We start from the raw sequence: 22857 nt of genomic DNA on the forward strand, positions 1-22857 counted from the left end.
TGTTAGTAGTTTAGATTGGGGTGTATTTTATATTGGATAAAAAAATTTAATTATTGATGAATAAAATTAATTTTTGTATTAATTTTATTCATATTTAAAATAATTATGTTTGAATAAAAATACTTATCATATGATAAATGATCATAATTATTTGAATATAAATAGATTATTATTTATAAGAGTTATGATTATTAAGAAATTATAATTATTTAAATAAAAATTTATGTTTGCTCATTCATTATAAATAAATTTTTTAGTATAATTGTTTTTATTGCTTCTAATTAGAGAGTTTTAGATTTTATTGTATCATAAAGACATAATTATCTTTAAAAAAGTATTTTTCATGTCTTAAAGTCAAAATTATTTTCTATTATTTATCTTATCTATTTTTTTTTACAATTTAAAGACAATTGTGAAAATTTTATATTTCGCATGAGGAATATATAAGGAAAAGAAATTGGTATGATTTGACGATCAATATTAAAAAAGGTTTAAAGTGTCAAAGGATTAATGTTTTTATAAACCAAAATATTAATTTTCATAAATATTTTTATTAGAGGTATGTATTTTATTTTTTTCATAATTGCTGATAAAAAGATTAATTAAATGAAACAAACACATTAACTATTTATTTTATTAGTGTAAAGTCAAAACACAATATATAAAATATTGATTATATTGCATAAATTTATGCATATACTGAAATTGACTCCACAATTGGGTTTAATGAATTGTATTATATTTATTTTAAAAATTGATGCTTATAAATATTAGGATGAGAAATAGCCTGAAAATATATAATAAAAAAAGTCATAAATTGATTTACGATCAAAAGAATTATCACTTATTATCAAGCAACGAATTAAATTTGGTTTTAATATAATGGCTGATTGCTTAATTGTCATGTCTTGGTTAACAAGCAAATTGTCCCATAGTTTCATAAAAAACAATAAAAAATGGGTAAAAGAATTTATCATAAGAAATTAGATGCAAGTAAAGAATATACAAAAAATAAAATTTGGCTACAAGATTGGTTTTATTATTAAATCATGACACCAAAATTGAAATAATAAATTAAGTCAAGCTATTTGTATGATTCTATATTTGTTGGTCGTTTATAAATAAAATGTTGATATATATATTTAAAATTTATTATTGATTCAAAAGTTTGACTAGTGTTTAATTTTCATGAAAATCAATTAAAATTAAATTGATTTGTGAATAATTATTATTAAGATATAGTGTTTCATGGATTAATTAGTGGGTAATAAACCAAATAATTATTATTATAAAAAACACGGGCAGTGTGACATGTATTTTATCTGCAGGATGTGTTACACTAGAAGTGATTTTACAAAACAAAATTTTATTGTGAATAATCACAAAGTAAAAATCATAAAAAGTCGTCAAAGTGTTAATCAATAGTTACAAAAAAGTATTATTGCTTTTTGCATATAAGATATTGATTAAATGAAAAGGCATGCCATTAAAAAAATATTGAAGCATTTGTCGGTTACCAGCATTTTGAAAGATGCTCATCAATGTCTAATCAGGTATGTTTATAAATTAGAAAAGAACATACAAATTCAATGTCCCAAAGGCACCAATACATGCATGTGTTTAATTCCATTTTGTGATGGCATGGAGAACATTGGTACAATTTATCATATATTATAAAAATGAACTGAATGATATAGAATTTTCTTTCTTATACATATAAGAAAGATATGGACTATGGAGATAGAATACCATCCAATTAATACATTATTGGTTAAAAACAATGAAGGTATTTTTACTTATTGTGCCCGAAAAAATGACTTTTTGCAAGCTATTAAAATGAAATGTGAACAAGTTTATGAGGTTTTCAATAGTTTCATGATAATGACAAGGTTGTGGCTAGTTATATACCATATTAACATATGGGCTTAGATAATAATATTGGTTTATGAAAGCCGTAAACCTTAGAGTTAGCCAATCAATGATTTGACCAATGCAAATTCATTACGAATTTTTGCATGAAATATGAGTAGAACTCATATTATAATTATTGTTTATACTATTTTATGAAAATTGTTAGGATATGGTTCACATGTGAGTAAAGAATCTCACATCATTAAAAAATCTGAATGAGATATCCTATATATGCATGAAGGACCTAAAAACCTAATAGCTTAAGCTTTTAGGCTCAAGTGGTGTCCAACATGTATGTATGGGTGTTGACACCATTTTATTTATTTATTTTTTTTTTCTTCTTTCTGGCAGCTTTTTTGTCAGTCGCCTACAGTCGCACTGCCAGCGACTCTGACAGTCGTCTGCAAGCCATTGGCAGCTGTTCTGATAGCCGATGGCCATCCTAATACTAGGCCACCAAAATCCTAGATTTTTTTTTAGATTTTGGTCTTCTTTTTGCTCTATAAATAGAGCAATGAAAATCGATGAAAAAAAAGACCTACAAAAAAAAATCAATCAGATTAAAAAAAAAACTTTTTGTCAAACAAAAATTCAAAGAAAATCAACACATACAAACACAGAAACAATAGCCTCTAGAAACGAGGGTCACAATGCCAAACAAAAAACAACACTGACACAAAAAAAAAATTTCAATCAAATCGTTCAGGCCAGATCTACATCATTTGGAGCCTTTTTTTTCACGAAAACATGCTTGGATCTAGACTCAGGAGGCTGGGAGCATTCATTTCAAAAATTTTAGGTTTTTTTGACGATCGATAGACGACGGTTGACACGACGATGCAGTCACCGGATACTAAGTTTTAGAGAGAGTGTGTGTGTGTGTCTGAGAAGAAAAGAGAGAAAAAAAAGAAGAAAACTGAAAAAAATAGCTGATTTGGCCTTTAAATAGACCTTCAAAATGACATCGTTTAGGAAAGAAGCAAAACAACGTCGTTTTGACCCTAGAAGATTTACGCGTCAACTTGCGACCCCACCCGGGACCCGCGCACCTTACCCGACGACTCGTTCTTCCTTTGACTCTCAATCGGTCTAACTGAACTGACCCAGATCGGGCTAGACTGTCGTCGAACCATCGAACAGATCGAATCGACCAAACCGGCGTTGACCGGTCCGATTCAAGTAAAAAAATTTTTTTTTGAATTTTTTAAAATATTATTTTTATTATTTTAAATTTTATTATTAATATTTATGCATATAAAAAATGTTTAAATTTATCAAAATAAATTTTTATTATTTTATAATAATAATTAATAAAAATAAATAATAAAATTTATAATAAAAGTTTTTTGTAAGTTTATTAAATAAAAATAATAAAAAATTAATAAAAAATAAGAAAAGAAAAATTTTTACCCAACGATGCGATTTAAAGGTACTTCGAGTAGTGATACTTACGAAATCTCTAGGTGAGAAGATTTTTTTTTAAAATAATGTCAGTGTATTTGAGTATTTATAAAAAGTTTTCAATACAATAAAAATTTTGTTTAATAAAATAATAAAAATTAATTAATAAATTAAGAATAAAATAATAAAAATGAGAAAAAAGGAAATTTTACCCAATGATGAGATTCTAAAAGTATTCTGAGTAGTGATGCTTTACAAAATCCCTAGGTGAGAAGATTTTTTAAAATATTATCAGTATATTAAAATATTTATAGAAAATTTTCAATATAATAAAAATTTTTTTTCTTCAAAATTTAAATTAAAAATAAAAGATCAAATAAAACAATTAATAAAAATTTCTAAAAAAGAGAATAAAATGTGTGCATCAACGTGGTAACATTCTGCATTGCATGCATGGCATAGTTTTTTTACGAAAAATTAATTTGAGCTTTCGAAAATGAGATTCTAAGGTATTCTGAGAAGCGATGCCTAAGAAATATCTAGGTGAGAAAGAGTTTTTCTAATGTTATCAATATACTGGAACATTTTAAGAATTATTTCGATAAAAGGGTTTTAATTTATTTTTCTCAAATAAAATTCAAGCACTATAAAAACCAATTCCTAATAAATGAAAAAATCAAAAAAATTATTTTTTAAACACCGAAAATAATACTGTTTTTTAATCAAAATCAAAGGATGACACGTAATTAAGTGATACCATTTTTAAACGGGCACATGGGGGTGCTAATCATTCCTCACACATAACCGACTCCCGAACTCATACTGTTTCATAGACCATAAAATTATCTTTTTAATAAATTTTAATTAATTTTATTAAAAAGATAAATTTTAATAGGTGGCCAATCTCACCTAGCCAAAGAAAATTGGTGGCGACTCCGTTATGTTTTTATTTCATTTTCAAATTCGTCAGGCAGACACAAAACTGTTATGACAGCTTGGTGACTTTATTGGGGACTACTATCCGAGAGTCAGGCCAAAATTAACTATGTGTTACCCTTAAATTTTGATTTAAACAGTCCTAATTATTTTCTTAAATTTTTATTTGTCACTTTCAATAAGAAAAAGCCAAAAAAACAAATTGAAAACAAAAAATTCACACACATTTCACACATTTCTTTTACTATGTCTTTTATGCTTTATTTTTCTTGTATATATTACTCTTGATAAATTAGGAAACATATACACACACAATGACACGATGCATCTCATGCATGAACTTTATACCTGGGCTCCGTCTCTTAAAGGGAAAGTAAAGTACCTATGCCCTCGTAAGGTGATAACTCCGTAATGACAAATGAAATACTTTCACTCAAATTGAACCCTTTTTCGTTTATAGCCTGTAATGGGTAAGGATCGAAGTGCCTTACTAGTCTAGTGTGAGCGATAGTAAGAAATAATTTGAGAATCTTTGGATGCATGTCAACCCAAACCCAACATGTAATAAGCCGTAAGAAGCCAACCTTAGGTAGAGTTTCACCCACCTTTTTTATAAACTACCAAAGTATGTAGGAATAAAAGTTGTGTGTAACAAAAAAAAAAAACACAAACAACAAAACGAACAACAAAAGATCATAAAAAAAGTAAAAAAAAAAGCTTTTCAATTTCAAACCATATCATCACACTAACTAATTTTTTTTTTTTACATAAATCATATCATACAGTTCTGCATCGAGATATTTACTTTAGGATAGCTTTCTCCTAAAAAGTCTTCATGGATCTCATAAAACTACAAATTTGTTCATCCTCAGTTAATGTCCCATATAAGTCGTATAATAAAGTATATGTTTGATCAAAAGAAGCCCAACAAAAGAGTAGAGACTACTTGCCTATGGATTATGTGTCAAAGTTCCCTGAAAAGGTACACTTAGATCTAACACAAAATGATTTAAAAGATTTAGCCATTATCTGGGGTTAATTAAGCGAAGAAAAGAAAGAAAGCTTTTGTAAAAAGTACAGACATATTACATTTTTCATTTTAGTAGTGATTGATGAATAGTTGGTCAAGACAGCTATACAGTTTTGGGATCCATCCTATAGATGCTTCACTTTTAATCAAGAGGATTTGGTGCCAACTATTGAGGAGTATTCAATTTTTCTTAGGACATAACTACAGTGTTTGGATAAAGTGTTTACCCGAAAGTCGAAATCAGGTTATCGTAAAAAGTTGGCCAAGCTTGTGAGGGTAAAAGTAAAAATCATAGATTCTTTCGCGAAGCCTAAAGGTGAACATCTCGGCATTTATTGAGACTTTCTCTGAATTTCATTCAAGGACATTTGCATGATAACCAAGGCTTAGCTGTGTTTGTTTTAGCATTGTATGATATGATAATCTTTTCAAAGACTTTGAGTTACATTGAGATAACTGCGATAGATTTTTTTGAGCAAATTAAAACCCAAGTAATTAATCCCGCACCAGCAGTCCTAGCTGAACCATTAGGTCATTAAATTTCTATCGACAAAATGGAAATGACGATTCATATGGCGTGCACCTCTATTATATGTGTGGGTTAGAAGTCATTTTAAGTGTGAAAAGAGTACGTTTTTAAAATCGTATCTTTGAAATAAGGCACCAATCAAAGAGTTTCACAAAAGCCAATGGCCGACATTAAAGACTAAAGATGAGTGGGTTTTTTTCTTACGAAGGCTTATTGGAGATGAAATCGAATGGATGGCGCCTTGGATGCCCCATGTGCCCTTATTGTATCGTAGAGAAAACCAATCGTGGATGCCATTATTAGGGTTATGGGGCGTTGTAAGTTATGCTTCGTTAATGGTACTTAGGTAATTTGGTGTAAAGCAGTTTGTTCCTGTCACTCATGGCTTGGTCCAAGTAGAATTCATTTAAGGGGAACCGAGTCCACCAAAAACCTCAGAGTAGTTGATCCAAGCATGAAAGAAAATATGAAGAATGAGATTGGGGCTTCTCATTGATAAAGTCACCCTCGATTATCAAATTTAAAAAAACAAAATGGCCTAGAAATATAATAGTTCCTTCTGATGACAGCTCACATCGATCAGTTAATCTTTTAGAAAAAGTATAATTATAAAAAATTAAGCTTGTGAAGAAAGAATTAGAAGTTGAAAAAAAAGAAATAAGAAAAGAAAATTTGAAACTTGGTGATAAGGTGGGACAATTAAAATATGAAGCAGAGATAAAATAGAGCAAATTGGAAAAAGCTATAAAAAAATGAGATGTGGTCAATAATGATTTGAAAGATTTGTACTAAAAAAATAAGAGGTTACGAGTCTAATTCAAAATTGAAAATGTCACTACATTTTACCTTAGTCGACAATGCGAAGTGGATGAGTTTTGAGGAGAAATGAACCAATTAAAGGGCAAAGCTCAAGAAAAGTAAGAGGATGCCATAAGAATCTCTCAAGAATGCCAAAATTGAAAAGGGTTGTATAATACAGCTTCAGCAAGGTTGGTAGAATGTCAGAAAGAAAAGGAAAAGCTAAAGGCCATAATCATAAAAGAGAGAAAAAAGCATCTAGAAGTACTAAATGAAAAAAAATCACTTCACCATATGATCCAAGGGTTAGAGCTACAACTGCAAGACCATAAGAATCATATTTTAGCAATAATAGATGAGTGGCAGAGAAGGGAAAAAGATTGGATCTACACATGTGATTCAGAAAGAGATACTCGCATGATGTGAAAAGTAAAAAGTTTAGGAAGGTAACAGTACATAAAGCACATAACCAGTCAAGTTTGTAAGCAGTAAAAAAAGTATGAGAGATGATTGAAAAGGTAGAAGTATTAAGATAATAAGTGAATCTCATAAGAGAATATGGACAGTGTCTAGTAAACTTTCTAAACGAGGTGAAAGACCATAATAAGCAAGTCAAATGCTTCTATGGATATAATTCAAGATGATAAATCCCATGTAATCAAAGTTGTATGGAATCAATAAAAATTTTTAGTGTTGAAATTTATCTAAAAGTAAATATCTCTAACTTACATTCATGCATCATCTGCACCATTTTTATTCTCTTTCAAAAAATAAATTTTTTGACAGATGGCATTTTGATTTTTCTAAAAAAATTTTATGGAAATAAAGGTTTAAGAATAGCTCGCTTTTCAAAAATTTCAACTCAACCCACTCGCCATTCATATAACACCAAGATTCAGACAAGAATCATGAAACAAGAATAGGCTAGTCGATTTGAGAGAATTGAAAAAGTTCAAGAAGAACTAAGAAGAGATTTCAGTATAATAATGGATATGCTCAGGAAACTTGACAAAGAAAAAACAGTGAAAGAAAATCCTAGCCTTTAAGAGCAATTGCTAGATATAGCAGATCCTATATACCCTTCAGGATTTGAGCCACAGCCAACCCAACCTTTTCAAGGAACTAAAGTATAAATTCTTACTCCCGATGGATATTCCAATCTTTATCCAGGAATGATATCAGCACTTGTTCCAAGACAGTTTTAAAATTTTTTTAATCCTATTATGACAAAAAAATCACTCGAGCTAATCTTGGTTCCTGATTTGGATGATCCAATAGAAAGAGAAAAGCTAAGGATAAAGATACCTAAGAAAGTGAAAGATACTAGTACCCAAGAAAAGATGAAGCTATTGGAAGAAAGGCTTAAAGTAGTGGAAATAATAAATTTTTATGGTTCTACAGATGCAACCAAGCTTTGTTTGATCCTTGATATGGTCATTTCACCTAAATTTAAGGTTTTTAAATTTAAAAAATATGATAGCACGAAATGCCCGATGACCTATATTATCATGTACTGTCGAAAGATGACAGCACATGCTTATGATGAGAAGTTATTAATGCATATATTTCAAGATTGCCTTACGAGTTTTACAGCTAGATGGTATGTTTAATTAGATAAGACTTGTATTTGTTCATAGTAAGAGCTTACAAGGGCATTCTTTACACAATATCAATATGTCAAAGATCTAGCTTCAGATCGTCTATTTTTACAAGGTATGAAAAAAAAAATAACTGAGAGCTTTAAGGAGTATGCACAAAGATAGAGAAATATGGCTGTACAAGTCCAACCTCTTCTTACTGAAAAAAAGATAACTGTCTTATTTATGAATACTCTAAAAGCATCGTATTATGAAATGCTGATAGGCAATGCAACCAAGAACTTTACATAAATGATGATATCATGTGAGATCATTGAAAATACCATCAAGAATGACAAGCTCGATACATGAGAGACAAGTGGAGCAAAAAAATGTGGAGTTCCCAAAAAGAAAAAGAATGAAGCCTAAGCATTAAACTATGTAGGGCAACAGTTTAGAGGTTTCACGTCCTACCCTGCACTAGTCTACCAAACCTATTACCCTTCCATAAATAATGTTACATCCATCCATCATCCATATCAACCATACCAGCCACTACAACCATCAGTTTATACATCCCATTTTTAGCCATCCTTTTGAACACCTACCACAACTGTCCAGCTGTACCCACAAGATTAGAATAGAGACCTAGTCCTAATAGTGGTCTGAGAGCTTCAAGAAATACCTAAGAAAAACCCACTTTTGACCCCATTTCCATGACATACATAGATTTGTATCCCCGACTTGTTAAAAAATATTTACTTGCTCCTATTATTGTTGAACCTTTGAAATTTTCATTTCTCAAATGGTATAACCCTAATGCGTATTATGATTATCCTTATGAGAATCTAGGTCATTCCACTAAAAATTGTACTACTTTAAAGCACAAAGTGCAAGGGTTAATCAATGAAGGGGTATTACAATTTGATACCAACCAACAAGGGACTCTAAATATTAATGGAAACCTTCTACTGAACCATACCAGACCATTAATAAATGTCTTAATTTATGGGTAAAAAAGCCACGTGAAGAAAAAAATAGATAAAGTTAAGACTCTGATGGCTAAGGTGTTTGAAGTCTTGATTAAAGCTAACATATTGAAGTTAATAAAACTTCAAAATTACTCTAAAATGATTAACTCAATTGAGAGCTGTAATTATCACAGAGGTGCTTTGGGGCATTCTATCGAGAATTGTCACCAATTTCGTTAAGAGATGCAGAAGTTGATGGATATGGGCCGGATAGAGTTTTATGAAAAAATAAAAGAGTTGGGAAAGCTAAAGTGTCTACTATTGATTCAAAAAATAAATTTATACGTAGACTAGTAACAATTTATTATGATGAAAAGTCAACACCGAGGCCAAAAAAAACCATCTCTCGACCAATAGTGACAATGAAAGTTCCTAGCCTTTTTTCATACCAAAATGATAAAATAGTATCATAAAAGTACGATTATGATATCGTAGTCAACCCAGATACTGTGAACATAAAAAACGTAAGAGGTATGACTTGAAGTGAAAAATGTTATACCCTAGAGGCTCTAAAAAAAGCTAGAAAGGAAAAAGCTAAGATAGAAAAAAAAAAGAGGAAAATCAGAGTAATCCTGTCACAACCTCAAAAAAAAAATGTTAAAAGCCAATCTCTGAGAGTGAAACATATGAATTTCTAAAGTTAATAAAACATAGTGAGTATAACGTGATAGAACAGCTTAACAAGATGTCAGTTAGAATTTTGCTATTATCATTATTATTAAGCTTAGAGTCACACCGTAATGCTCTACTAAAAGTGCTCAATCAAGTATATGTGTCTCATAATGCTTTCGTTGAACATGTGAAACAGATTGTTGGCAATCTGATAATTTTAAACTATATCTCTTTCAGTGATGAAGAGATTTTTCATGAAGGTCGATGAAGTACTAAGGCTCTTCACATTACTGTAAAGTGTAAAAGTCATATAATGGCTAAGGTTTTGATCGATAATAGTTCATCCATCAATGTTATGCCTATGACTACTCTGGTAAAACTTTTTGTTGATGGATCTTATATGAAGCCTAGTCATATGATAGTGAGAACCTTTGATGAAACCCGAAGAAAGGTGTTGGGAGACATAAAAATGCCATTACAAATTGGCCTGTGCACTTTCAACGTAAAATTTCAAGTTATGGACATCTCTCTTTCATATAGTTGCTTATTGGGTAGGCTATGAATTCATATGACAGATGCTATTTCATCCTCATTATATCAGAAAGTTAAATTTATTGTTAAAAAAAAGCTAACATTTATGGCAAGAGAAGAAGATTTATTGGTAACTTAATCGATAAGTACTCCTTATATAAAATCAATAAATAAAGCACTAGAATGCTTTTATAGATCTTTTGAGATTACTAATACAACATATGTGACTGAAAGATCTAAATTGTATTTACTACACTTGTCTACAATAACTAAAATGATTGTCAAATAGCTTACTAAGATGGGATGGTAACCTGAAACTAGACTAGAAAAGAACCTATAAGGAATCATAAAGCCACCAGCAGTATATGACAAGAAAGACATATTCGACTTAGGATATAAGCCAACAAAAGGGGACAGAATGAAAATGATGAATGAGAAAAAATATAAGAGGATAGCTAATCTTGGGGGATATGAGTCGGAGTCAAAGCCAATGGTCATTCCATACCTCTATGATTCTTTTCGTTCGGGAAGATATATTTATCCAGATTTACCTAGAGCCCTAAGTGCAAGATTTGTGAAAGAATTTTTAGAGCTGGCCATTTAAATGGTGGATGATAGAGAAAAAAAGAGTCGAAGTGAAAAGCTGTTCGTGTACCCTTGTCCTCTAGATTTTGAGCTGGATAATTGAAAAGTTATAGAGCTGCTTGTTGTCTTTAAAACTTTGAAAAAGTAATGTATTGTGAAACTTTAAATTCTTAATTACTTTTTACGAGCATTAGGAGATCTTTTGTGACGTGTTTATGTTTGTCATTTTAATAAAAGGCTTGAAAAATGCATTTACATTTCTCTTATTCACTTTCACTTTTATTCATTCGAATCATTTCCCTTTTTGCCTTAATCATTTTCTTACCATTTTATTTTTTTTGTGCTAATGTTCTTTTCATTTTACCCTTTGCAGGGTTTCAAATAATGAATACGAGGATAATCATGACAATAATCTCATATTCGATTTTGAAAACTTAATTCATGTTGACGAACTTGATAATGAAGAAGATTTAGATAATTACACACTACCTCTTGATTTGTTAAAATTAATAGAATATGAAGATAAGCCAATTGAAAACCACCAAAAAATTATTGAATTAGTGAATTTAGGGGATGATGAAAATAAAAAAAAAAAAAACAAAAATTGGTACATCCTTTTTATCAGCTGAAAGGCAGAAGCTAGAAGAGCTGCTCCAAGAATATATAGATGTATTCGTATGGTCTTACCAGGATATGTCAAGACTTAACATTAATATTGTAGAGCATAAGTTATCTTTGAAACTGAAATGTAAGCCAGTGCAGCAAAAGCTAAGGCGCATGAAGTCAGTGATGTTGCTGAAAATTAAAGAGGAGGTGAAAAAGTAATTTGATGCAAGATTTTTGAAGGTGGCAAAATATCCTGAATGGGTAGCTAATATAGTGTCAGTTTTTAAGAAAGATAAAAAAGTAAGAATTTGTGTCGATTATCGAGACCTGAATAGGGCAAGTCCTAAGGATAATTTTTTTCTGTCCCATATCGATACTCTAGTGGATAATACTGCTAGGCATTTCATATTTTCTTTTGTAGATGACTTCTCAAGCTATAATCAGATCAAGATGACTCAGAATGATATGGAAAAAATCACATTTGTGATTATATAGTGGATATTTTGTTACAAAGTCATGCCTTTTGGGTTAAAAAATACTGGTGCCACTTATCAAAGAGTAATGATGACTCTTTTTCATGACATGATGCATAAAAAAATAGAAGTATATGTGGATGATATGATCATAAAATCTCATGAAAAAGAAGATCATGTAGTCAATCTCAAAAGGCTGTTTGATAGATTGAGAGGATTTCAATTAAAATTGAATCCTGCCAAATGTACATTTAGTGCTAAATCAAAAAAATTATTAGGTTTTGTGGTCAATGAAAAAGGAATCAAAGTTGATCTAGATAAGATACAGGCTATTCAAAATTTATCCCCTCTCAATACCCCGAAACAGGTGCGAAGCTTTATGAAAAGATTGAATTATATTGTTTGCTTCATTTCTCAACTCACTTACAAGTGTGATATCATTTTCAAGCTTCTTAAAAAATATGATCCAGGAAAATAGAATGACGAATGTCAAGAAGCTTTTGATAAAATCAAAGAATACTTTTCGAATCTACCCGTGTTAGTGTCGTCCATTCTAGGAAAACCTTTGATTTTATACTTAATAGTGCACGAAAATTCAATGGGATGTGTGTTGGGGCAAAGAGATGAAACCAACAAGAAAGAACAAGCAATCTACTACTTGAGCAAAAAATTAACTGATTATGAGTCCAAGTATTTACCATTAGAGAAGATGTGTTGTGCATTGGCCTGGACAGCTCAAAGGCTCTGACAATACATGCTTTATCATACCACTTGGCTCATAGCAAAGTTGGATCCTATTAAGTATATCTTCGAGAAGTTTTCATTGACAAGGAGAATAGCACAGTGGCAAGTTATGCTTTTAGAGTATGATATTGTTTATATGACTCAAAAGATTATTAAAAGGAGTGCAATAGTCAAATTTCTTGCTAATCGTACAGTTGAAGATTATGAGCCAATGAAATTAGATTTTTCTGATGAAGATGTGATGGCCATTAAAGAAAATGAACCTATTGTAAAGTCTTGGAGAATGTATTTTGATAGAGTTGCTAATGCTTTAGGTCATGGTATTGGGGTAATTTTGATATCTTCTTATGAGCACTGTTACCCCATCACAGTCAAGTTAAATTTCAATTGTACAAATAATGTGGCTGAATATGAAGCTTGTATTATGGGTCTACAAGCAACAATTAAAAAGAAGATCAAAGTGTTAGATGTGTTTGGAGATTTAGCTCTAGTCATTTATCAGTTACAAGGTGAATGGGAGATAAGAGATTTCAAGTTGATTCGGTACCATAAATACATTTTTGAGTTGGTCAAGCAATTTAAAGAAATTCAATTTGAGCATCTGCTTGGAGAGAAAAACCAAATTGCCGATGCACTGGCTACTCTAGCTGTAATGATCAGAATAGATGCAAATATTAAAATTCAACCCATCAAGTTAGATGTGAAGAATGTATCAGCACATTGCTCAGGTGTCGAAGAAGAAGTTGATGGGAGACCATGGTATCATGTCATTATGCAATATATTAAGAGTCAGCAATACCCAGAACATGTGACAGAAAATGATAAAAGGACTACCAGAAGGTTAACTGTGAGTTTTTTCCTGGATGGAGATGTCCTCTACAAAAGAGGTCGAGATCAAGTACCCTTAAAATGTGTAAATATAACTGAAGCAAAGAAGATTATTAAAGAAGTACCTGATGATATCTGTATGGCACATGCAAATGGTCATATGATAGCTAGACAAATTATGAGAGCTGACTATTATTGGTTAACAATGAAGGACGACTGTATCGATTATGCTAAGAGATGCCATAAGTGTTAGATTTATACAGATAAAATTCACACTCCACTATCAGCATTACACGCTCTGGCTTCTCCATAGCTATTTTCTATGTGAGGCATGGATGTCATTGGTCTCATTACTCGAAAAGCTTCGAATAGGCATAGATTCATCTTTATGATGATTAATTACTTCACCAAGTGGGTAGAAGCTGCATCATATGCTAGTGTGACCTGATCCGTGGTATGTAAATTCATAAAAAATGAGATAATATAAAGATATGGGCTTTCTGAGATAATTATTTCTGATAATGCCAAAAAATTAAATAACAAAATGATTGATGAAGTGTGCACTCAGTTCAAGATATGTTATAGTAATTTTACACTGTATTGTCCGAAAATGAATAGGGCAGTGGAGGCTGCAAACAAGAATATCAAAAGAATCATGAAGAAAATGATTGATACTTACAAAGATTGGCATGAAAAGCTACCTTTTACCTTGCATGCTTATAGAACATCAATATGAACATCTACTGGGGCTACCCCGTTCTTTTTGGTATATGGAATGAAAGCTGTGCTATCAGTCAAAGTGGAAATTTCCTCACTGAGAGTCCTAATAGAGGTAGAGTTAGAATAAGTAGAATGGGTTCAAAATCGCTACGAGTAGTTTAACCTCATTGAAGAGAAAAGTCTGTCAGCACTTTGTCATAATCATTTATATCAAAAGAGGATTATGAGAGCACATGATAAGAAAATTCATCCTCATCACTTTAGGGAAAGAGACTTAGTGCTTAAAAGAATCCTTCCAAATCAACATGACAATCGAAAAAAATGGACACCAAATTGGGAGGGTTCGTACGTGATGAAAAAGGTATTTTCTGATGGAGCATTGATTTTGACAGAGATGGATGGAGGTGATTTACCTACTCTAATAAATTCAGATGCTGTAAAAAAATATTTTGCTTAAAAAAAAAATGATGACTTATCTAAGTTGAAAACCTAAAAATACGGCTTGGGTGCGAAAGAGAAGTATCATCAAAAAAAGATCTCGCAACACAGAGGCAAGTGTGATTTGACAAACTCTGAAGGATTAAAAAAGTCATTTGATTTAGTTTTAGAAAAAAAATTTAGGAATATTTTGTTCATGCTTATCTTATGATCATTATTTAGGCACTTTTGTTTAGGCTCAAACACTTTGTCATGCATTTATTATCAATTTAATGAGATATGTTTTCTTCTCTTTAATAATACCTATCCATTCATTTTTTCTCATTTGATATTTCTGTTCCGCTTACAATTAAATAGGAGAAATGTGTGATTACGTTTTGTTTGTCTTGAACTTAAAATGATTAAAAAAAATAAACATGAAAGATCTTAGCATTATTTTTAAAAAAAAAAATTGCTAAAGACAGATGAAAAAGGATGAGAAAAGCATGACACGATATTGATGTTGCAGATTTTTGAAAAAAAAATATTGTTACAAAAGAATATAATGGTCAGATGTTAAGAACAGATTGGTTATATGGCAATTGTTGAGAATTCAGATAAAAAAAGTAAAAAATGAGAGATTTCGAGAATCTTTTTACTACAATACATAATTTTGATTACATTACATGCATTACATTTAGAGCACTTAGTACATGCATCCATGAACAATTATAATAAAGACAGAAACTTTTCATTTCTTAATAAAAAATAAGATTTTGATATTCAAATGAAGACAATGATCAAACAAAAGATTTTAAAAGAGAGAAATTTACTTGTTCAAAGATGAGAACTCAGTTTTGAGAACATATAATTTTTTAAAATTATTGAGCCTCTGCTGAGAGAAGCTTTTTTAAGATGAAATTTTAAAGTTGTTGAGTCTCTACTAAGAGGAGCTTTTTCAAGATTAATTTTAAAGTTGTTGAGTCTCTGCTGATATGAGCTTTTTTAAGATGAATTTTTAAAGTTGTTGAGTCTCTACTAAGAGGAGCTTTTTCACGATTAATTTTAAAGTTGTTGAGTCTCTGCTGATATGAGCTTTTTTAAGATGAATTTTTAAAGTTGTTGAGCCTCTACTAAGAGGAGCATTTTCAAGAATTTTTAAAGTTGTGGAGCCTCTGCTTAGATAAACTTTTTCAAGATGAAATTTTAAAATTATTGAGCCTCTGCTGAGAGGAGCTTTTTCAAGATAAATTTTTAAAGTTGTTAAGCCTCTGTTGAGATGAGCATTTTTAAAAATTTTTAAAATTGTTGAGCTTCTACTGAGAGGAGCTTTTTCAAGATAAATTTTTTAAGTTGTTGAGCTCTACTGAGATGAGCTTTTTCAAGATGAATTTTTAAAGTTGTTAAGCCTCTAATTAGATGAGTTTTCTAAATTAAAAAAAAAAGGTTTTATGCCTAATGTTTCCTCTTTTTTTGAATAAAATGGTTGTCTGTTTGTCTTTATCTTATTCTTGATTCTCAAAAATAGACAAAGAGGGCCAGCTGTCAATACCATTTTATTTATTTATTTATTTTTTCTTTTTTTTGATAGCTTTTCTGTCTGTCATCGATAGTCGCACTACCAACGGCTCTAACAGCCGCCTACAAGCCACTGGTAGCCGTTTTGATAGCCAGTGGCCATCATAATACTAGGCCACCAAAATCCTAAATTTTTTTAGATGTTGGTCTTCTTTTTGCTCTATAAATAGAGCAATGAAACTGGCGAAAAAAAAAGCTCGAAACCCTACAAAAAAAATCAACCAGATTAAAAAAAAAATCACTTTTTGTCAAACAAAAATTCAAAGAAAATCGAACACATACAAGCACAGAAAAAATAGCCTCTAGAAACAAGGGTCACAGAGCCAAACAAAAAATAACATAGACACAAAAAAATTTTGACCGAATCTTTCAGGCTAAATCTACGCCATTTGGAGCCCCTTTTTCACAAAAACAGGCTCTGATTTAGACTCAGGAGGCTGAGAGCATTCATTTCAAAAATTTTAGGTTTTTTCGGTGATCGACAGACGACGATCGGCAACCACCAACTACGGTCGACACGATTGTGCAGTCATCGGATACTAAGTTTTAGAGAGAGAATGAGAGTGTCTGAGAAGAAGAGAGAGGAAAAAAAGAAAAAAACTAAAAAAAAAAGATGATTCAGCTTTTAAATAGGCCTTCAAAATGACATTATTTAGGAAAAAAATAAAACGAAGTCGTTTCGACCCCTGAGGATCCGCGCGTCGACCCGCGACTCGTCCCAGGATCCGTGCACTCGACCCAATAACCCGTTTTTCCTTTGACCTTTTATCGATCTAGCTGAACTAGCCTAGACCCGTCTAGACCGTCGAACAGATCAATCCATCCAGACTGATGTTGATCAGACCGTTGATCAGTCCGATTTAGGTAAAAAAAAAATTTTTTTGAATTTTTTTAAATATAATTTTTTATTATTTTAAATTTTATTATTAATATTTATGCATATAAAAAATGTTTAAATTTACCAAAATAATTTTTTACTGTTTTATAATAATAATTAATAAATAATAAATTTTATAATAAAAGTTTTTTATAAGTATAATTAAATAAAAATAATACAAAATTAATAAAAAATAAGAAAAAGAAAATTTTTACCCAACGATGAGATTCAAAGGTACTCCGAGTAGTGATATCTACAAAATCTCTAGGTGAAAATTTTTTTTTAAAAATAATATCAGTGTATTTGAGTATTTATAAAAAGTTTTCAATACAATAAAAATTTTCTTTATTAGAATAATAAAAATTAATTAATAAATTAAGATTAAAGTAATAAAAATGAGAAAAAAAGAAATTTTACCCAATGATGTGATTCTAAAAGTATTCCGAGTAGTTATGCTTTACAAAATCCCTAGATGAAAAGATTTTTTAAAATATTATCAGTATATTGGAATATTTATAGAAAATCTTCAATATAATAAAAATTCTTTTTTCTTCAAAATTTAAATTAAAAATAAAATATCAAATAAAAAAATTAATAAAAATTTCTAAAAAAGAGAATAAAATATGTGCATCAATGTGGTAACATTTTGCATTGCATGCATGACATAATATTTTTTACGAAAAATAAATTTGAATCTCCAAAGATGAGATTCTAAGGTATTCTGAGAAACGATGTCTAAGAAATCTCTAGGTGAGAAAGAGTTCTTCTAATATTATCAATATACTGGAACATTTTAATAATTATTTCGATAAAAGGATTTTAATTTATTTTTCTCAAATAAAATTTGAACACTATAAAAACCAAATCCCAATAAATGAAAAAATCAAGAAAATTATTTTTCAAACACCGAAAATAAGACTGTTTTTATCAAAATCAAAGGATAACACATAGTTAAGTGGTACCATTTTTAAACGGACGCTATAGGGGTGCTAATCCTTTCTACACGTAACCAACTCTCGAACCCAAACTATTTCGCAGACCATAAAATTATCTTTTTAATAAATTTTAATTAATTTTATTAAAAGGATAAATTTTAATAGGTAACCAATCGCACCTAGCCAAAATATATTTGTGGCAACTTCGTTATGTTTTTATTTTATTTTCAAATTCATCGGGTGAACACAAAACCGTTACGACAATGGGCTCTCTAGTGTGTTTCTATGGGCTCCAAGTGTGGTTTATCTCTCCAACAAATGGTATCAGAGCCAAGGTTACAAGTTCAAATCTCAATGGTGCTACTGGGGAAAAATGTTGATAGATCAAAGGTTGCTACATTTATCAACTTTATGTGCTCGAACGTCAGTATTAAAAGGTTCGACTTAGATGTAGCGAGTATATGATAATATATAAAAATGGAACACCCAAGTGGGCGATATGTTGATTCAACCTGGAGTGTAAGCTTAAGAGAGTGCTGAGACAACCTAAGTGACAAGGTTGAGTGTTGTGGCTTGGCCCAAAAGTGTACTAGAGATGTGAGGTTACCTGACCCAAATGAGGTGTTAATAAGACTTACTTGCATGAATAAGCTGAGATGGCACTTGATTAGAACTCACAAGTGAATGGGAAAAATTATTGGGATATGATTTACATGTGAGTAAAAAATCCCACATCATTAAAAAATCTAAATGAGATGTCTTGTATATGCATGAAGAACCCAAAAACCTAATAGCTTAAGTTTTTGAACTCAAGTGATGTGAAACATATATGTATAAGCTCTCTGGTGTACTCTCATGGGCTCTAAGTGTGATTTATCTCTCCAACAAAAATGATTATTTGGATTCATGTTTCATGACTTGCATTGATATGGTAATATAAATATGAATATATTAGTCACAAAATGATTGTGAAAGTATTTAAAATTGGAGTTAAATATACTATGGACTCTTATTCTATATAGGCATATTGGTCCTATGAGTAAAGTTTGAATTTATTATATATCGAAAAATATTTTAACCAATTAAAAGTGGTAAATAACAGAGACATATAGGCTACACAATGGTGGAGAAATAAAGTTCTCATAAAATTTTGAAATCAAGTTTTGATGTTTCAATAATCATGAACTTGGAATTAGCTATTGGGCAATTACTATATGCATTGAAAACTCATGATAATGTTTGAGATAGTTGGTTTTCACTAAAAGTTATCATTATAAATGAGATAACTTTAATAGCAAAATCTACATGATTTGTAAGTGTGAGGTAGATTATTATGGTTAGCTTAGAATATCCATAAGCCAAAATTAATGCCACAATGATCATGTTGTGGTAATTTTTTGTTATGTATATGGTTTAAATTTATAGATTGTACAAATGATTTATCATCTATGGTTTTATATAGTAAAAATTTTAAAGTATATTTATTTTGGAAGTCATGAGCATTTCAAAGATCTTATGAATTTGAAAACTTTTATAATAGCAAAAAGAACACTATTTGATCCATTTGGGTGATGAAAATGGTTTTGTTCATGGTAATAAAAAATTATTAATAGTGTCCATGATAAAATAGATTCATATAAATATTTATGAATTGACATAAAAATCTTAAAAGGAGACTATAAAAGCATGATTATATTTGAAATCTACTTATTGATTTAAACTCTTATATTGAGCTAAAATATAAAAGTTTTGAAACTTTTATTGAAATATTAAGATATTAGCTAGTTATCTTTCACTAATAGTTGATTTGGAGGCCTCTTACTTAAAATAAAAAATCAAATAGTGAAAAGATAAATGAAATGATAACTTAATTAAGTATATATGATATCTTGATAATTGAATGAGATATTCTTTAATAAAAGAATGCATACTTGCACATGGTGGGGGTGATACGAATCAAAAGAAATAAAAATTACCACTATAGTATTATAAGATTTTAGTATAATTTTATGAGCAAATTATACGAGCTAATAAGTTTAAACACTTATTAAAGTAAAGTCATAAAAAAGTCCTTAAAAATCTTAAAAGGACAAAAATCATTTGGTTTATTAATTGAGTTTATCCAATTATACTAGAAGTATAATTGTATTAAAAATATATAAAAGTATAAAAATAGAATGGTTGAAATTAATAAATATAAAGTTGTGGCCACAATCAAAACTAACTATTTCTTAAAATGATAAAAATGAGGTAACAATATCTAAATCATATAAATGATATGCAAAATGAAAAGTTTGGACATATTAGTCGGAAGTGATTATATTAGAGATTTAATCTTAAGTGAGGATAATTACCATAAAAAAATTAAATTTCAAAATATTTGATTAGTAGTACTACTAGTAGAATAGATTTAAACCCTTACTATTAGACACCAATAATAGAAACTCAACTTTGAATTAGTAACATCTAATTATAAAATTTAATAGGTAAAAACAAGTTATTGTTATGTGTCTGTTAAACACTAGTAAAATCCATTCAAATTTTAAAAATTAGTGTAATCCATTGTGTTGGGAGGATGATTTTTTATACTCTTAATAGAGTTTAAATGTCTAAAGCAATGGAGATATAATGAAAATTTTATCTATATAAATATAAAAGTGGTGTCGTTTCAACAAGAAAAATTAAGGTATCTCTTGTAAATGTTTATTAAAAGAATAAGCACATAATCATAATAGTACTAAAAACGATTATAAACCTTTGGTAAAAGAATAAATAAGTGTTATATATGTTATATCTTCAATTCTAACACTAAGAGTTGAAGTTTAATCTACAGACATCATCGACTTCGTTAGAATTTTAAAATATATATATGCTAATTAAATATTTAAATCGAGAGATACTTTTTTATATTTATAATATTTATTTGTGTGAAAGATAAAAAATTAAGCACCAATATTTCAAACTAGTAAGAGATTATTGATAGTTGAAAATGTGGTGCAACCCACATTAGATAAAAAGATTTAATTATTGAAAAATAAAATTAATACAAAAATTAATTTTATATATTAAAGAATTTAAGACTTTATTATATCTTAAATGTATAATTATCTTTACGAAAATATTTTTCACACTTCAAAATCAAAATTCTTTTTTATTATTTATCTTCTCTTATTTATTTTTTTTTTTTTCTAACATAAATATTGTCGGCAAGCACGCAAAAAAGGCCAAGTCTTGACCGAAATCGTTACTGCTACCTACAGGTTACTCAGTAACTTTAAACTTTTATTTGACTCACGTTCACGTTCTCAATAAAGCCAGAAACGGAAAATGACTCATCACCCATAACCCCATCAGGAGCTACTATTCCTCCAGTCACCAATCATCTTTGCCTTGAAAGCAATGCCTTTAAAGATTGGTATAACTCATTCATTGCATGCTTCCATCCAATCATACTCAACGGTTTAGCTACCTAAGCTCACCCACCAGTTAATATAACCAGCCACTCCCTTTGATTATAAACCAAAATTCATTCATTGTAGGAGAAAGTTACAACACCAATATAGAAAAATAAAAAAAAATTTAAAAAAAGTAAGCAAAAGTATAACTTCGAACAACACTTTTCAAAATCCCCCATTTTTCCCCTACCAAACTCTATCTCTATTAGACATATTATTCATTAGATTAACACAAAAAGGGACAGTGTTGAAGCCATACATTCGATCAATCAAGAAATTCTTTGGAATGTCTTGTCATTACACCACTAATTGTGGGAAGAGTTTCAATTTCTAAAGATTTAGACTCTGACCCTTAATCGAAATCCCATCTTATATTATTTTTTACCAATTCCCTTATTCATTTGTCTATAAAGTTGAGCTGAGATTGATATCGTTTTTGCTTTGGAGCTTTGTGGATGGTCGGTCTTCCCCAATTGCTTGTAGATTTTTTATTTGTTTAATTCCCTCCTTAATGACGACTGCATTACCCCTAACCTATGTAATTAGACAAGTCTATTAAACTTAAATTATTGTTTCTCTTCATCAGAATAATAGTTTAAGTGTTGAACATTATCTTTTCTCTGGCGAATAGTAATCACAATGTTTTTGAATTCCTATTATTTGGTCGTTCATTAGTCGCTTTAAGCTGTGCCTTATGGAATTCATGCCATAATGATGGCATATACTTCTGATGTTCAACAACATAATTTGAGGCCACATGTAACTTTAGGTTAATTTAAATTTTTGATTATTTATTAAAAAAATAACTGCAAGAAAATTTGAAAAGAAGATGATCGTATTGGGTTTGAATAAGTCATTTGAAAGTTACAAAATTAAGTAAATTTTGGAATAATGAAATCATTCTAGACTATGTATATTTGTCAATTTTGATGTTGAAAATTTTACTTCAAAATTGTGATGATACATTAATTGAATCTATCATGAACTCATCATTTGACTTAATCATCAATAAAGGAGCTTTTCATATATTAGAATTAGTGAAATGTAATCATATGGTCTTTTCTTTTTTCTTTTTCGTATTCATTATCTTGATGCTCATGCGCCCACTTAAATATTGCTAGTGGAAAAACTGTGAATGGAACAAGTTTAATAAAGGAGAAACTTCACCATCATGCATTGAAGAAATAATTAATAAGCACATAAAAAAAAAGCAGAGAGAATGTGTCATCAACATTGTGAAAGCAGGAACTATGGTAATAATGTGAACATGCATGTTCACAAGC

This window comes from Durio zibethinus, chromosome 9 (genome assembly GCF_047325235.1).
Source record: "Durio zibethinus cultivar Kanyao isolate XHJ-2024 chromosome 9, ASM4732523v1, whole genome shotgun sequence".
Lineage (NCBI taxonomy): Eukaryota > Viridiplantae > Streptophyta > Magnoliopsida > Malvales > Malvaceae > Durio > Durio zibethinus.